The following is a 17047-nucleotide window of genomic DNA, read 5'->3' on the forward strand; positions in this document are numbered from 1 at the left end:
CAAATACCAGCAGTGTTTAATTTTGTTACAATGTAAGTGTTTTAACCCTAACCAGGCCGGGCTTTTTTGGGTGTTCTGTGGCCGGGGAGGGGTTGATTCAACCCCCCCCCCCCCCCCCTGAGATCTCGGCCGTCGATCGCGCAATCGCCATAAAATTTGGCACGTGCATTACCTGTGGCGTATTCTAGCAAGCTATACAAAAAGAAATGGAAATCTTCTTCATAATGATTAATTATGCTAATATATGCATAAAATCATACATTTTGCTCTAAATCAGAAATTAAAGCTCCTAGAATCCTAATTTTTGGTGAAAACATTCTTTGTAGCATTCCTAACAATGTACATGAAAAAATATTTGGTATCAAAATCAATTTCTTAAGTATTTTATTGTTTTATGAATTTCTTATGTATTTCTTTGTTTTTTCGACCTTTTGTTTTATCATTTTTTTCCGCAAAATTTATGACAGGACCTATTTCAAGCATAATTATGCTAAAATCAATTAGTTTCAGCATATGAAAGTGAAAACAATCGTATCTTTATGAATAAGAAGAGAAAACTCCATTTGCATAGACTTTATACACAAAATCACGTTTTTGAGCCATTTTTGGTCTGACAGGCATGTATAAAACATCATGCAGCGTCATAACGGTATGCGCGATTTTCGCAAAAATAGTGTCAAAAGATGCGCGAGACTTGAAAGTAAAAAGTCAGCGAACGGCGCAGTCAAAAAATTTCGCGCGGCGGAGTAGTCGCGAAAAATGTCAAGGGGGTGGGGGGTTGATTCAACCCCCCCCCGGCCTTTTTAGGGTTAATAGTCGGCAGTGGAATATTAGCAAAGAAAGAACGCATGCCTGTGGACGTTTGTGTTTGTTGTGTACACGTTGAGAATGTATATTTTCTTTCCTTCCATTTTTTTAATTAGTACGAAGATGTTCCTCATACTTGCTACCTGCACGAAGCTCCTTCGAAGGATCATGTGACACTCACTGGGGGTCTACATGTCATGTGACCTGTGCTTCTGGCTATCACCTGACAGGATCCAGTAATGTCACCTGTGAGTTTGATGGAGCCAAGATGTACTGGGCGATGACTGAAGCTCCTATGTGTGAAGGTTTGCACGAGTGATTTTATCTAAATAAAAATCTGATAAATGATCAATTAAGAAGATCCCTTTAAAAGTATGAAAAGAAAGCAATATATGCGTCAAAAGTGTTCTTGATGGTTGAATTGTACACATTCCTTTATTGGTATCATATAACGATAATTAGATAGTGTGTCGGTAGCAATTTTCTTAACACTTGAAGTGTTGCGAGGGTCCTATTATTATGCAATGACCACGTCAGCATTCTGCCATGAAGTACATCTTCTTTCGTAAGCACTCTGTCCAATAGATTAAACTATTACACACGACAGTAGCATACCCTATTCCTAATCCATAAACTATACTATATATTTTGTGAAGATTACACAAATATCCATAATGCGTTCATGTACTCGGGGAAAATGGAAAGGCACCATCTACCTGCCATACCTGTAGATTCCTTTTGTTTTAGTGCACCAAAATTCTCTTGACGAGTTCCAGGTGTTCCATATCACAAATTTCTCCTTCCCCAATAAAAATTGTACGAATTATCTGTGTCATAATTTAGACATTGCTCCTGTGATTACCGAGCAAATCCGGCTGGCAGCTTTGTGTCATAGACTCAATTGCAATGAAAATATCCAATAGAAGGATTTGTCTTAAGTTAGCAGATGTATATGAAATAAAGTAGGTATATAGGGAGAGTCAGATCGGAATGAATTGTTTTTTGTTCTTTGCCATCTTTATATCCCCGGCTTGATTTTTATTCTGTTCAATTTGTAACGAGCAGCGTACCGTTGCGATCCACTGGAGCTACCGATGTACGTCTCCGTGAGTCCAGCAACGTGTGCGGGGTCATCCCAGGTTCAGGTGGGAACCTCATGTACCCCTTACTGTCCTAATGGGAGAACTTTAGAAGGCGATGGAGACCAACTGTTTGTGGAAGTGATGGACAATGGAGCCGCTACCTCAACAGTTCATCCAACATTGCATGCCGAGGTTAATAATGGTCTTCTTAGCGCATCTAGGTGTCATACACCAAACCCTTCTCAGAGGGCTTTCGTAAATACATAATGGATTATATTCAGATGTACAAAGGGATTATGTCAACACACACAGGCACACCCACACTTACACGTACACTCACACATACACACACATAATGAATTAAAACTATTTCAGACATTGCTGATTTTAAATTGGAAATAGGCAACCTTTTTAGCTGTGCAATATCAATACGTAAGACTCTCGTATACATGTACATTCTTTTTAGTTAAACGTATCCAAGCAGTATAATGATATTGAGAATATTCATAATAATGATAATAATGATATCAATGACAGTGCCGATAATGATGATAGGAAAGAATCTGATCGCTAAAGCACATAACTTTCAATCAAATCTCAATACACAATTAATGATTTCAGACATGTATAACAACAGCTAAATAATAACTACTTAGGCTTTACAAAGTTAATAAATAGATTTCCTACAGTATTTCTTTTTTTATCAAACAAGAAAACAGATATGCTTGTTTCATTTTCTCCACGTTTCTTTGTGTTTGGTCATTATTCCAAGACCTCACGGCTCCAACTTTGACCTCGTGCCCGGCCCCCATCACGGCCATCCAGACAGAATCCTGGGGAGTGGAGGTTTCCTTTGACGTTCCTAGTGCCACCGATTCAGCTGATACCAGTCTTGATGTTCTAACGTCTCCCTCCTGACTTGACATCCCCGTATAACTTTACCCAGGATACTCTTTGCACCTACACCTTTACGGACGATGCCAATAACAGCGTCTCGTGTCAGTTTTACGTTTATGTGCAAGGTGGGTTTTGAACACTTACCATTCAGAAATGCACACTTTTCGCTGTAATTGTTCGTTGTCATTTTTGTAATCTTTAGTCGTCATACCTCATTTAGTAATTATCCTTGACATGGTCAACGTTCTAATATATTATTACGTTGACCTCTGTTTATATCATCATCCCACAAATAGAAATGCATTTTAAAGTGAACTTATCTAATTTGATTCCGTGAGGCAATTAAAACTCAACTTCCTTCAAGAAACCAGAATACCAATTATTTTCCTACCAGACGATCTCGCACCTGTCCTGGTGTACTGTCCACCGGATCAGAGTCTAAACAGCAGTCAGCAGACGACTACTGTGTCTTGGGACCCGCCAATTTTCGAAGAGGTGACGGGAGACGAGCTTGAAATCAGCAGCACGTATGATGACCACATGGCGGACTTCATGTACGGCGATCACCTCGTTATTTACACGGCCACCAACACGGACAACCAGAGGACAACCACGTGCTCCTTTACTATTAGTGTCCAACGTATGTGAAGTATAATACTTTGCTGATGTTTTTTGAATTCCTCATTATACCATGGAATTCCGGGTCTAATGTTGCTTGTAGGTTTGTTTATTTGTTTGTTTCTTTGTTTGTTTTTAGGTGCTAGATGTGTCATTCATGTGCTGGAAGTATATGGCTGATCATAGCCTGATCATGACCTTAAAGAACACCCTTTTACTCACAAGTTGATGCAACATTATTTTAGAAAGGCTCTCGTGAAACGGTCTTCCTACTTCATGTGGACGAACTTTTCATGCGATGTTACTTATCATTGGCCGCGGAACGTTTATTCATTTATTATGTTTTTTTTTTTTGGTGTGGGAAGATCATGGGTTTGTTGTGATTTTCAAAATGAAAGTGTGTATGTGTGCGTGTGTGTGTATCTGTGTGTGTGTGTGGGGGGGGGGGGGGTAGGTTCCGCTTCCCCTTTCCCCATTTTTGCGGCCCCTGCTTTAATAGATACCCTGAATGTAAAAGAGAGCTGTATTATGTGCATGATTTTTGTCATGATCCCAACGATTGAATGAACTCTTCAAATAATCCATCAAGAATAAACTGTTATGTGTCTGGTTTGATCCTATTTTTTTTTCAATCAGCCATCCCCTGCTTGTCTCTTGATCCACCAATCAATGGAGCACTGGCTTGTGACGGATGGACACACGGTACTTTCTGTTCAATTCTGTGCCAAGAGAGCTACGATGTCCCCAGAAGTGCGCTGGATATCCCAGAGCAGTACGTGTGTGGAACTTCAGGCTCATGGCAGCCTCATGATGTTGTGCCTGACTGCACAGGTGAGTGAAATTCATGACAAATTATCTTTTCATTCTTGATAAGATATCAGCCTGGAATGCATGGTTTATAACACTTTGAATGTACCAAAATGGTCTGTTTCACTACTTAACTAAAGTCGTACCCGTCGGTTTTACGAAACTCTTGCCAGGGTACACGTTGGCTAGGTTGTCAGTTGCTTTTGACAAACAGTAGATTGTATTCACTGAGTTTCTCAGAGTTGTGCTGGGCCGCCAAATAATACTTGAATGAGCATAATTATGCCAAAATGTTGAGCATGTGACAACCGTGCTGTTAAACAAACTACGAGAGACAGATTCTGGGCTCGTATTCCATCGACTTAAAAGAAAGAAAGAAAACAACTGTATACGCCAACGTCAACTTGCTCTGCGCGCTGATGGCTTTTTTTTTTCTAAGTCCACATCAGCTTTATATAGTTGGCAGCATTCATTGAATCCACCACGCCACCTGAAGCTTTCTTCCTCGTTTTAGCACATGGAACTTTGGGATACGATCTGTGGTTTCGATGCATTTCATTGGTCCTATTCATATCTACTTATCTGTACCTTTTGAACCGAACCATGAAAAGAGATATTATCTATATAAAACTAACACGGTAAAGCGATAGCAGGCGTAATGCAATGACATTAGTTAAAACATCAAGAGTTAATAAGTGGGAAAGTAATTGTTCATTCTACATCTCCCCCGTCAATCCGTCACATCAATCCGTAGAAACAAGACGAGGAACCCGAGCAAATCTGCCAAGTACACTTCAGTATTTCAGCGGCTCCTGCGGATCAAATGAAACCAACGCACAGATTGCCGAGGCGTTCTTACAGCTTCTTGAGGAATCATTCTACTACTCAGACACCTGCACACCTAACGTGGAGTGCACAGTCGAAAATGTCGAAGTTACCTGTGGCCCGTACGATGGTGGGGCCAGGCGCAAGCGGAGGAGCGCTGAAGAGACCTCCGGACGACAACGTCGCTCTCTCTCGTCGACGGCGAAACGACGGAAGAGGACGACAGATGTTGATAGCTCCGACTATGTGTTAGTTGTTGTTGTTCCATTTGCAAATTTAAAAAATAATATTATGTTTATTTAATCAAGAGATAATTTGAACAGAAGAGTGAAGATGTGCTATGGAAGATTTTTTTAGTCACTTCGCTCTCTCTTTACATACACTGTAATATAATTTGTAAGATCGCAACGGCTGACCTATCAACCGCTGCGATCTAATTATTACATTTGTACACACGGAGATCATTGATTACAATCTGTCATATCACAGCATCATTTTGTTGGTATATCTCGACGGATTCCATACCCCTTTACATGAAAGATTTGAGGTACACATCAACCCCAGTGTAGTGTAAGTTATACTGTAAATGTATCAAGATACACCGATGCACAAATCTAACTTATCTAATTAATTATCATATTTTGCAACCATAAAAGTGTTTGTGTTTTCAACTCCCTTTCAACTGATCTTTTATTTCGATCCAATAGAAAAGTAATAATGATAACTAGTAAACATTAATAAATTAATCATTATTGATAACAATTTCGAAGCAATGCAGATCAAAAGCTTTAATACAATATATCATATGAATGAATGAATATTAACCGTGAATACTTTGAAGTAGGTAAAAAAAAATAGCAAACAAACATAAGAATAATTGAACTTAATCATTAATTTAATCATTGAGTCACATTAGATGAAGATGATATCTTGTTTCTGTCTTTAACACATAAAGAAAGTCCGAATTCACTTCATTTGTAATTCACTTTAAATTCATTTGATTCATTATACAATATGCGTTTCCAATTTTTATAATCGAACTTGGGTCTGCATGAATTGCTCTGACGTCTCTGTGGCCGCGCGGTTTAAGGCGTTTGCGTTCCCTGCCAAAGACCAATTCATTCAATTCCCGGCGCAGACCGATTTTTCCGAAAAGAAAGAACAGTATATAAGAGGAATAATGGTTTCAAAGCTACACATCGTTTTCTCCTTTCTTCATCATATCATCTCACTCATATATTCACTCCATTGCCGTTCTCATGGAAACAGTAATCTGTTCGTATGTGGATGTGTAAACTTGCGATAGGCCTATTCCTTCCTAACGACCTGTCAACAGTCTTACTTTATATATATCACCTTTGTTTTTATTGTCCAGGTTTACCATCAATTTTGAAATGTCGATGGCAATTAATCAGAGCAGCAGTGTGAGTAACTTCGATGCTACGTATAATGCAGAAGGGGATTTAATAGATCACGCATATCAAGCCCTTGAGGAGAATTGGCTGGATTTGTCAAACGCCAGTTCGGAAATCGGTATCACACTGACAGTGGATGAGGACTCGTATGATTTCGAATACGCAGAGCTTCTCTGCAATCCACCATTGACGGCTGATAACGAAGACTACCACTGCAGTAAGAATTATATTCAAACTTCTTTCCAGGAGTGAAAATCACTACTGGTAACTTCACTCATTTGCTTGCATATCACCCTTCTCCCTTACATGAAAAAAAAAAGTAATAATGAATCTCTCGGGAAGGTGATGTAAGAAGAAATTGAGACCAGCCTTTACCTTTTGAATTGTAATTACTGACATCTTCATAGAGTAAAAATGCGCAAGCCATCCCATACCATATCATGTGGTAGAAGGTCCCGTCTGTTAGTTTTCACAAAGTAATTATTCAGTTGCTGTCAATATAGGAGACGGCTTTGCAATGCAGTAACATATTAATGCTTGGGATGAGGAGAGCTTTTTTAAAGTTACTTCAAGATCATAATCTAACAGACGGTATGTCAGAAAACATTCGTAGTACTGTTTGAAGATGATAGGAAGCTTTTTTAAGCCACTGTATGGTTGTGATCTTACAAATGGTATGCCAGAATAAATTCGTAGAAAAATTTAGTAACTACTTACCTTCGTGGACCAAATGCGTCTCCATATTAACAACGAGACTGATCATTTTCGTATTTCATAATTACTGTGGGAGGGATTAAGAGAAAGCTTGAATCTGTTATAAAACAGTTTTAAAGTAATAGTGCCTGTATGTAGATGTGCATTTATTACAGCAACTAATATTGAATATTTATTTATCTGCAAAATAAAAGTTGAACTCATGGTTCCTTCTCTATTTGTAACAGCTCCGTGTGGGACAGGGTTCTACTTTGACAACACAACCAAGAGTTGCTTGCAGTGTGAAATAGGCACATACCAGAGCAAAACTGCCCAGTTCACATGTGACCAGTGTCCAGGTGGTCAGTCTACTCTGGAACTTGGCGCCAAAAACATCACACAGTGCATTGGTAAGAGTTCAGGGGTCGGCTCTCTTACTGTTTGAAGGCTATTCGCTATTGAAGAAAAAACATTCTTTAAAGTGATTTAAAATCATTTGTGACACCCGGGCATGAAATTCAGTTTCAGTGAAGTTCAGTGAAATTATAGAATAACATACGGGGTTTACAGGTGAACTTATTGGTAAATGGACAGGTTTATCTAAAATAATTATCTTGCATGACGCCTGTATTGAAAATAAATTTGTAATACAATATGATCATCATGATGAAAATAAAGATGTTAATTAAAGATATCAAAAAATGTGATGATCTTGATGAAGAAAGGAATTTATATTGAAATTCACATAAAATGATAAGCAAAAGAAAAAAAAATGGATATTCATAATAAACAAATGCTATTCATCATGATGAAATTAAGATGATGAAGTAAAAGCCAATTTCAGTGATCAAATGAACGAAATAACTCTTACTTATCATTCTTACGTTCATGTGTATGAGGAAATTGAATGCTTAAATCTGAAATTGAACGAGAAGACCATTTTGAAAAAACGTTCATGTTTTAACATGTAGATACACACTCATATATGCATATATATATATATATGCATATATATGTGTGTGTATCTACATGTTATAACATATAGTGTATAATCGTAAATAGCTATAATACTGATGACACTTGTGACCCATTATTTTCTTCCTGATGTATTGTGAATTAAGTTGATGCTATCTAATTGGTAATACGCTTACTTCACTTAAATCTGTGGTTGATTCCAACGTTAAACAAAAGTTTGATATAGTGGTATGCAGTGTGCATAAGACGTAGCTCTTTTTTTTTAATAACAGATATCTGCAAGCCGGGATTCGCCTCCGAGACGGGCCTGGAGCCATGCTATAGATGTGGTATTGGAACCTACCAGAACTCCTCCTTTAGCACTGAATGTAACCAGTGTCCTGAGGGAATGACAACAAGACAAAAGGGATCTAATTCTTCAAACCAATGCATCGGTGAGTTTGCAGATAGTAACAATAATTATACTCGTCTACTTGATTTTAAGGCTTAAATCACTTTAATTATTTAATGACAATCATTTTGCATGGCTTTGCAGTAGATGGGTATATATTTAGAACAACAATCATTATCATGACACTAAACTTACTGTCACTGTCTTTTCTGTTTACTGGAATTACGGCTTCTGCTTTATGCATTGAAAGTCATGCAATCAAGGGCACTTTGTAGGCTGTCATGACAAACACAACCCAAACAATCTATCTTTTGTATCTGATACACCTAAGTTTATGATATCCAGTTCTTCATGTCACTTTGTTCCATACGCTTTCTATGTAAAAACAAAATGTTGTTCTCCCCACAAAATATGCCAAGTTCTAAAATTGCAATTTGACCAACATATGTGTTTAAAGAGGCATTAATGCGTGCATACACGCTGTCTTTAAAAGTGGCTCTTCTTGAGTGTTTTCTTCATTTCTTAAATGTTATGTGAGATATACCTTTGTACTTAAGAAGTCGTCAAAGAAAGTGTTTTTTTTTTCTTGTTCGCTCTGATTTACCGTCCTTAATTCAAAGCTTCAAAAGATGTCACTGTTTCAGAACAGATACTTTTAGCTCATTTTGACCGCTAACAATGTGACCTTATCGCAAATGTTGGATTCTCATGATAAATGCTCATGACAACAAACCCTCTAAAAACGAGAGAAAGAAAAGTTTGCTCATTATGACTCATATTCTACACTTCTTTTTTCTCTTTATCCTTGTACCAATCTTCTTCCCTCGATTTCTCCTTCTTTCTTTGTTTTCTATGCACGTCACAAAGAGCCATGCAAGTCAGGGGAGTTTTCTGAGTCTGGATTTGTCCCATGCTCTCCCTGCCCTGTTGGGAGCTACCAAAGCTTGGCTCAACGGACGCAATGCATCCCATGCCCCGACAATACCACAACACGTCACAACGGAACAACCAGTCCCACTCAGTGCATCAGTCAGTAACTTAAAATTGATGTCCTTGACTGTTTGGTGTAGAGATATCTACTTGGTCTTTACGAAGATGTGTGTGTGTGTGTGTGTGTGTGTGTGTGTGTGTGTGATACGATGCCGTAAAAATGACCTTAGTAATCTTTTACTAAAACCAAACAAACAAACAAACAGATAAGGTCTCCATATTCCATATCCATTGAAAAACAAATTAACATGTATTCCAGTACAATCAGATACAGACATGCGAACATAAGAAGTATTAAAACAAGTAACGACAAAGTAAAACGGGAATATAAAATCATATTATGGATATGATAGGAAAGCGAGAGACCAGAAAAGACCTTTGGCCATTGTACGCTCCCTGATTACGATAGGTGAATATTGGCAGCCCTGTGGTGGCTATGGTATTTTTGTTGACATATACACATAAGAAACATTAAAACAGAAAACAAATCAATAATGCTCATTGATTTTCATTAGATAACTTACAACCTATTCATATATGGGTAGTTTCAATTCAATGTGATAAAGAATTAACGAGAGTATTCATTTTTCAAACTTAAATCCAGGTGCCTGTGATTATGAACCCTGTCAAAATGGTGGTTTCTGCATAAATGAAGGCATCGATTACAGCTGCACGTGCCAGGCGGGTTACTCCGGCAAGAACTGCCAGATAAATATTGACGAATGTTCATCAGACCCTTGTGCCAATGGAGCAACGTGTTCAGACTTTGTCGATAGCTTTCAGTGCACTTGTGCTCCAGATTATGAAGGTATGTATACAATCCTAAAGTTTACATGTTTTTAACATGACTATTCCTTATGTTCATAATTGAAAACATCATGATATCATGGCATTCTCTTTTTATTTCATTTCCATCAGCCGAAAGTATTTTTTTCTTGCCTCCTTGTCCATGTATGTACAATAAAAATAACAAATATTAGCACGGCGTACCGACCTTGGTGTGAATGTTCCTTTTTACCATTAGAATTAAAACATAATGTGAAGTACATTTCTAAGGGGAAGCGCTCCTCATACTTTTTATCACTTTTTTTTTGCCTTCGTAATTATGCCATGTAAAAAAAGAAACAAAACAAAAAATAAAACCCGAGCACAATCCAATGATGGATGTATATTCTTTAACCAGAATATGTGTAAACTTACTTGCGCCCCAAAGTAAACTAAAAAAGAGCGATGATTTGAAACCTTGTCAGATTGTTCCACTGCCAATTTCGATATGATGTCTATTCTCTATCGACAGACATGATACAAACACGAGCAAGATACACATGTTTATTCTCTTTCATAAATGCAAAGTTCATGAATCGAATAGACACTGCAAGAGTCGATATCATTCACTGTAATTCTTTCACTTGAATATTAAACTCCTCCCAGGTGTGAACTGTGAAAACGAAATAGACTACTGCCTCTCCACACCGTGTGAGAATAATGCGCCCTGCACAAGTGCCTTAGGAGACTTCGAGTGCAGTTGTCCATTTGGTTTCGTGGAAAGAACTGCAGCGTTGAGGTGGATATGTGTGCAGGGGATCCCTGCAAGAATGGCGCTACCTGCTCCCAATCCCAGCAGGCAGTGATGGGCTACGTATGCCAATGTGCGCCAGGATATCGGGGCGTGAACTGTTCCATGAATATAGACGAATGCCAATCCAGTCCCTGTCTCAATCATGGGTCATGTATCGATGGCGTCAACAGCTACACCTGCAACTGTCCATTTGGCTTCTCGGGCAGCAGATGCGAAGAAGATGTTGACCTCTGCGCCAACGTCACTTGCCTGAATAATGGCACTTGCACAGAGATAGGAAATGGGACATTCTGCGCTTGTGCTGCAAAGTTTTCTGGAGAGTTTTGCCAGGAGGAAATCACGGCATGCAGTGGTGTCATCTGCGAGAATGGAGGAACATGCAATGCTCTCTCCGAGTCAAGCTTCGAGTATTCTTGTAGGTGCGTGACAGGTTATACAGGTCTTCACTGTGAGGTGGATGTGGACTTCTGCCAATCAGAACCTTGTCTTAATGGGGCGACATGCATCGATGGAAACACGAATTTCACCTGCGGGTGTCCCAACGGTTTTACTGGCAAGTGTGATATTTTACCTATATTCAGTCCTGAAGGCAGTTAAAAGGGAAAATATTTGCCGTGAGGAGTGAGGCCTCGCACGACTTGACAGACACTGTGTACTTTGTAATGTATATAATTATATATACATACATACACGCATTGGTAGAGAGAGAGAGAGAGTGTGAGACGTGTATCTTCAGCTGCTAAACCCCTGGGCCGTCGCATTTTGTAGTGTGTGTAACGAGATATGTGTATTATATATACATATATATATGATATATATATATATATGCATATTATATATATATATATATCATATATGTATGTGTGTGTGTGTTTTCATTGAAGTTTTGTTGTTGCTTTAATACTTTTTGAATCAATTATATTATTATTTTGCATCTTCAGAGAATTCAGAAACGGTTCAAGATGTGTGAGGTCTTTCCCTCTTTAATTAGTTTCATTATCAACACACACATTTTGCTCAAAAAAGGGAAAAATATTCAAATTAATAGTTGTCATGTACGCACATGTCTGCACAGCACAATCCGGTGAAAAGGGCAGACCAAAAGAAAGTCGCGTCCTTTGATTTTGTCTTTTCCAGAAAAGTATGAGTATATTTCCACCGGCACTGAATGCCTAAACGTTATCGATTCGGGGCGTTGGTCTATAGATGTGTATTCAATATCGCTTTAGGATTGTGTTCTGAACTATTTCTAATAATGTTTGGTGGTAATGCTGTGAAAAAATACATAACATTTCATTTCTATCTATTTTTGTTTTTCTTTCCATTGTTGTTTCCGACTTTTGCAGGACCAGTATGTGGTAATTATGTGGACTGGTGTGCAGAAGCGCCCTGTGGAGTGAACTCCGAGTGTGTCAATGACCCTCAAGGCTTTCAGTGTCTTTGTGAGGCGGGTGGACAGGGCAGTACTGCCTTGATGAAATCAGTCTATGTGACGAGCTGGAGCCTTGTATCAATGGCAGCACATGTACGGGAGATCATGCGAGCTTCGTTTGTCACTGCCCTCCAGGATATCAAGGTATAAGTTTGTGAACTCATTCACAGCCAACTGTAGACATCTCATTGTGCATTACTAATGATGCCCCCATGATCACTGTGGTCATCATTATCATACGATTGATGAGTCCTTGTCCATTTTTTTAAATAATCTTTATGTCAAATTCAAAGAGCCATCGTTCACGTAAACGTTCCTACCAAATTAATGCATAAGAGGACGCTTTCTGCCATAAATTCAGTTACTTATATCTACAGAGAGCCATGTGTTATTTTCTTCAATCATTAAACCATACTCAAGGAGAGATCTTGTTTTCATACCCTGTATACTTGACTGTCAATACAATTATTGTCTATGTTTATTGCCATAATTAGAATGAACACTGCAGGAGAACCCCCCCCCCCCAATGAATAGTCGTAAATTTGTCAGGCTCTACACTTGAACATTCGCCAAGCGGTAAAAGTTATTTTTAATGCCAAGAAAGCAATAGATTGCAAGCAAACCTAATGTGTGGTCAACTTGAAAACTAAAATTTCATGAACTCATCTTGATAACAGGAAGCACATGCCATGAAGAAATAAACAACTGTTCCAGTGCACCCTGTCTTAATGGAGGAACCTGTATCAGGCTGGTGGAATCCTACGAGTGTCAGTGTGTGGATGGCTTCACGGGAACAAATTGCGAGGTCAATATTGATGACTGCGAGGGAAGGTAAGTTTAGTGACGGTCGTTGAGAAATCTTCATGAAGACATTGGAATATGGTACCTCGAATAACTGATAATAATCTTTATCGAAGTTAGTCTGGTCATATTTTCATGATGTGGAATGGGGATGGTGAAATTTCCATGTTCAGACAAAAAAGAAATGAAAGGGAGTTGAATCATGGTGGGATTTAGCTTTGGGAACTCAGCATAATGCACTTGTTCTCGTTTCCCTATAACTTCTTTAAGAAAGGAATAACAGAAGACGAGATATGGCAAGATAGGGTATAGAATGTCATTAGCTTTCAGAATGCTTACCATGTCATTTCAGCTACGCTAACGCGTTGTTCACGCGTTCGTGTTTGCAAATGCAACGATGATGCAAATGAATCATTTGAGCGAGGGAATTCCTCAGCATGGAAATGACAGAATTGCGGTTCTGCCCAATATTATGTTGCATTTAGGGTTTATTAACAATTTTTGAAGTGTTTAAAGGATCAGACAAATTGCAGTAGAAGAAAGTGGAGTATTTTGCCTGTTTTCATGAAAAGATGTAACTCACATGCAACGTGACTGCAGGTGACATGTCCGAGGTACAATCTCTTCTCCAAATCACGGTTGATGTCTTACAAACCCTTGTGCACGCATAGTGTGATTGTCATGTTATTACATTCGCATAGAGCAGAATGGAAAGTGCTAGACTAGAGTAATGACACAAAACCTATGTAGAGACCTGCAGGTATGCCATTTTAAATACTCTTCGATGTGCTGGAAGTACTGAACTTTGTTTCCGCTGTGAATCATTGTAAAATGATTGTCATGTTATATTTTTTATTTCAATTCCCCCTTTCTAAGTCTTTGTCAACATGGGACCTGCACTGACGGAATAGACTCTTACACGTGTGAATGCGAGGTTGGCTACACTGGAACTCACTGTGAAACTGACATCCGTTGTATAGATAACCAGTGTCTCAATAACGCCACTTGTTATATCGATCGGAAGAGGCCGCGGTAAGGAGGCAAATCGCATCTTTTGAATCATCTCTCTATAGTGAAACGTTTAAAGAGCCCAGGAAAATGTGTGTTGTATTACAAATAATTGGTTATCATAACATCATTGACACTTACAAGGTATAAATTACAAATTTGTTTAACCCGTGAAAATAATATACTAAAATGAATAATGAAAGTTTGTTATAAATGTATTTTCTTTCACACTCTTCTTTGCGGTGAAGTTATTCGAAGTTATGAATGATAAACGTTATGTCTTAAATAACTACACTTGGTGGTACACGTGTATTGCACATGCATACAGAAAATCTTGTATAGAAATTCAAAAGCAGAAATCATACAGCTAATTTATGTATTATCATTCAAAAATTAATGCGGTGTGTCTCATTTTTGTTTTCCCTGTACGATATGCATTAAAGTCTATAATAATACAGAAAAAAAAACAGTCTAGGGGTATTGTATTCTTCCATTGTTGATCAGTCATAGTAATGCAATGATTGTATCATTATTATCATTGTATTCCAGAAAACAGAATTTTACTTTGGCGCCATATATCAGACATCTCTGAAGAATATGCTTCAAAACTGAATAAATCAGCAATTGCATACCTTATGAATTGAAGAATAATGGCTGCTGATGTAGCCATGGTAACGGCGGAAATTTTGATGAAAATTAAGCAAAACAGAACGCTAAATTGCGCTTCTACCACTCAAGAGGACGTCTTTTAAAATACTTTCTGTTGCACAGATGTATATGTGCACCAGGATTCACAGGTCGATACTGTCAATCGGAAATCAACGAATGCAGAGCACAACCATGCGTCGAAGCCATACAATGCATCGACGGCATCAACTCATTCACCCTGCGTATGCAAGGATGGTTTCACAGGACCTTTGTGTGACGTCAGAGTCAGCACATGTCAAAGTTCACTGTCAATCTGTCAGAACGGTGGAACCTGCCACGATCGACTTGATGGCGGCTACTCCTGCCAGTGTCTACTCGGGTTTGATGGCAACAACTGTGAGGTATGTATGAAGCTTGACATATACCGCGTTTATCCTTTGACATCCAAAAATACCCCTGAATTTCCGTCTTCCTGGGGAGGTGTAAGCCTTAAGGTTTTTCTTTCCTGTTCAAGTAAAACAAAGGTGCATTCCATTATTTGAATTGCGTGATTATTTTCTTCGTCACACCTCCCCCCCCTTACACACGCAAGCACAAAGATAAAAGATTCATAACTTTAATGACCATATAACAGTAATCTGTACCCATCAGGCGATAGAAAACCATCAGTCTTTAGTGTGTGCTTGTAAAGAGTTTTCAGTTTCAGCAGGATGAGCAAGTGAAGATGCAATAATTCATAGTTTTCATATTCCTTTTCCTAATGATACAGTTTAGAAGTGTAAGTAGTGCCGCAATTGCACTAGGCTCCCCCCTCAAAAAAGAAAAAAAAAAGAAAAAGAAAGAAGACAAGACTGTGCATCTACTTGACATACAAGTAGAACTCTTCGTACAATGTTTAAGGCAGAGTTAATAAATCACGATCCTTACAAACTCAGGGCTGTGATATACCAAGAACCGAAATTCACAAGACTCTAGAGAAAACAATAATTTTACGTGATATCAAGAACATAGAGTTGTGTCTCCTAAACAAGTGATAAGAACTGATAACAATGTTTTCTTTTTAAACTTCAGAACAACATCGATGACTGCGTAACTAACGATTGCGAGAATGGAGGTACATGCGTTGATGGGGTCCATGAATACACCTGTGAGTGTGCGGAGGGGACGTGGGGCACGTATTGTCAACTCTCGGCCAATCCGTGTGACTCGACGCCCTGCAGAAATGGGGGCCAGTGTGACCCCATTGAAGACGGTTTCATCTGTCATTGTCTTGCTGGTTTCACTGGTGAGACGTGTAACACCAATGTGGACGACTGTCAAGACCACCATAATTGCTCAGCTGGATCAACGTGTGATGACTTGGTATGGCAGATGTATTCCCACAATCATTCCTTCTTCTTTAATCCTACTGCCGTCAAACCCACTGCAGCAACCACTAGTCCTTAAGAGGATTACCCGTCCTTTCAGAGCATGCCAACATTTGTTTCAATTGCGAGCAATCTATACAGAAAATCCAATCATGAATTCCTATTTATTTATTAATTTATTTATTCATTCACTCATTTAATTCATTAATCTATTAATTAATTTATAAAGTAATTAATTTATTCATTCTCTCACTCACACTCTTACTTATTTTGTTTTATCTATTTCATCCTGCAGGTTCTTTGTTTTAAACAAGTCTATGCTGTATGTAGTTCTGACCACATTTCAACCCTTACTGGAACCGTTCTAACAATTGTGACTTATGTTTTGTTATTTCTAAGTTTCTTTTTTTAATCTCAGTTTTAATTGCTGTCATCAATTTCGCAGCGCACAAAAGGCATGTACTGTATCCTAGCTTGTCTACGTTCTATATCGTTTTTTTCGTTATTTTTTGTTAAAAGAATTAGTTTCCTCCTGTATGGCATTATTATAATATCAATGACAATCATTAAAAAAAAGAAGATGGAATAAACAGAGGTATTCATGCAAGTGAAAGATCAAAAGGATAATCTTGTCTGTGGGCCTGGATCATTTTCCATAGTATGGAAATGATGTAAAAATGTGTATTAAATGGATTTGACTCGACTGTTGGAC

The 17047-nt window shown here is 38.4% G+C and overlaps 1 pseudogene; it reads left to right on the forward strand.

Annotated features, from left to right (window-relative positions):
- Window positions 1-17047, forward strand: part of LOC139727380 (uncharacterized) — a 51251-nt pseudogene that overhangs the window by 13663 nt on the left and 20541 nt on the right.

This window comes from Diadema antillarum, unplaced genomic scaffold (genome assembly GCF_040938485.1).
Source record: "Diadema antillarum isolate AM-2024a unplaced genomic scaffold, OU_Dant_1.0 seq00000129_RagTag, whole genome shotgun sequence".
Taxonomy (NCBI): Eukaryota; Metazoa; Echinodermata; class Echinoidea; order Diadematoida; family Diadematidae; genus Diadema; species Diadema antillarum.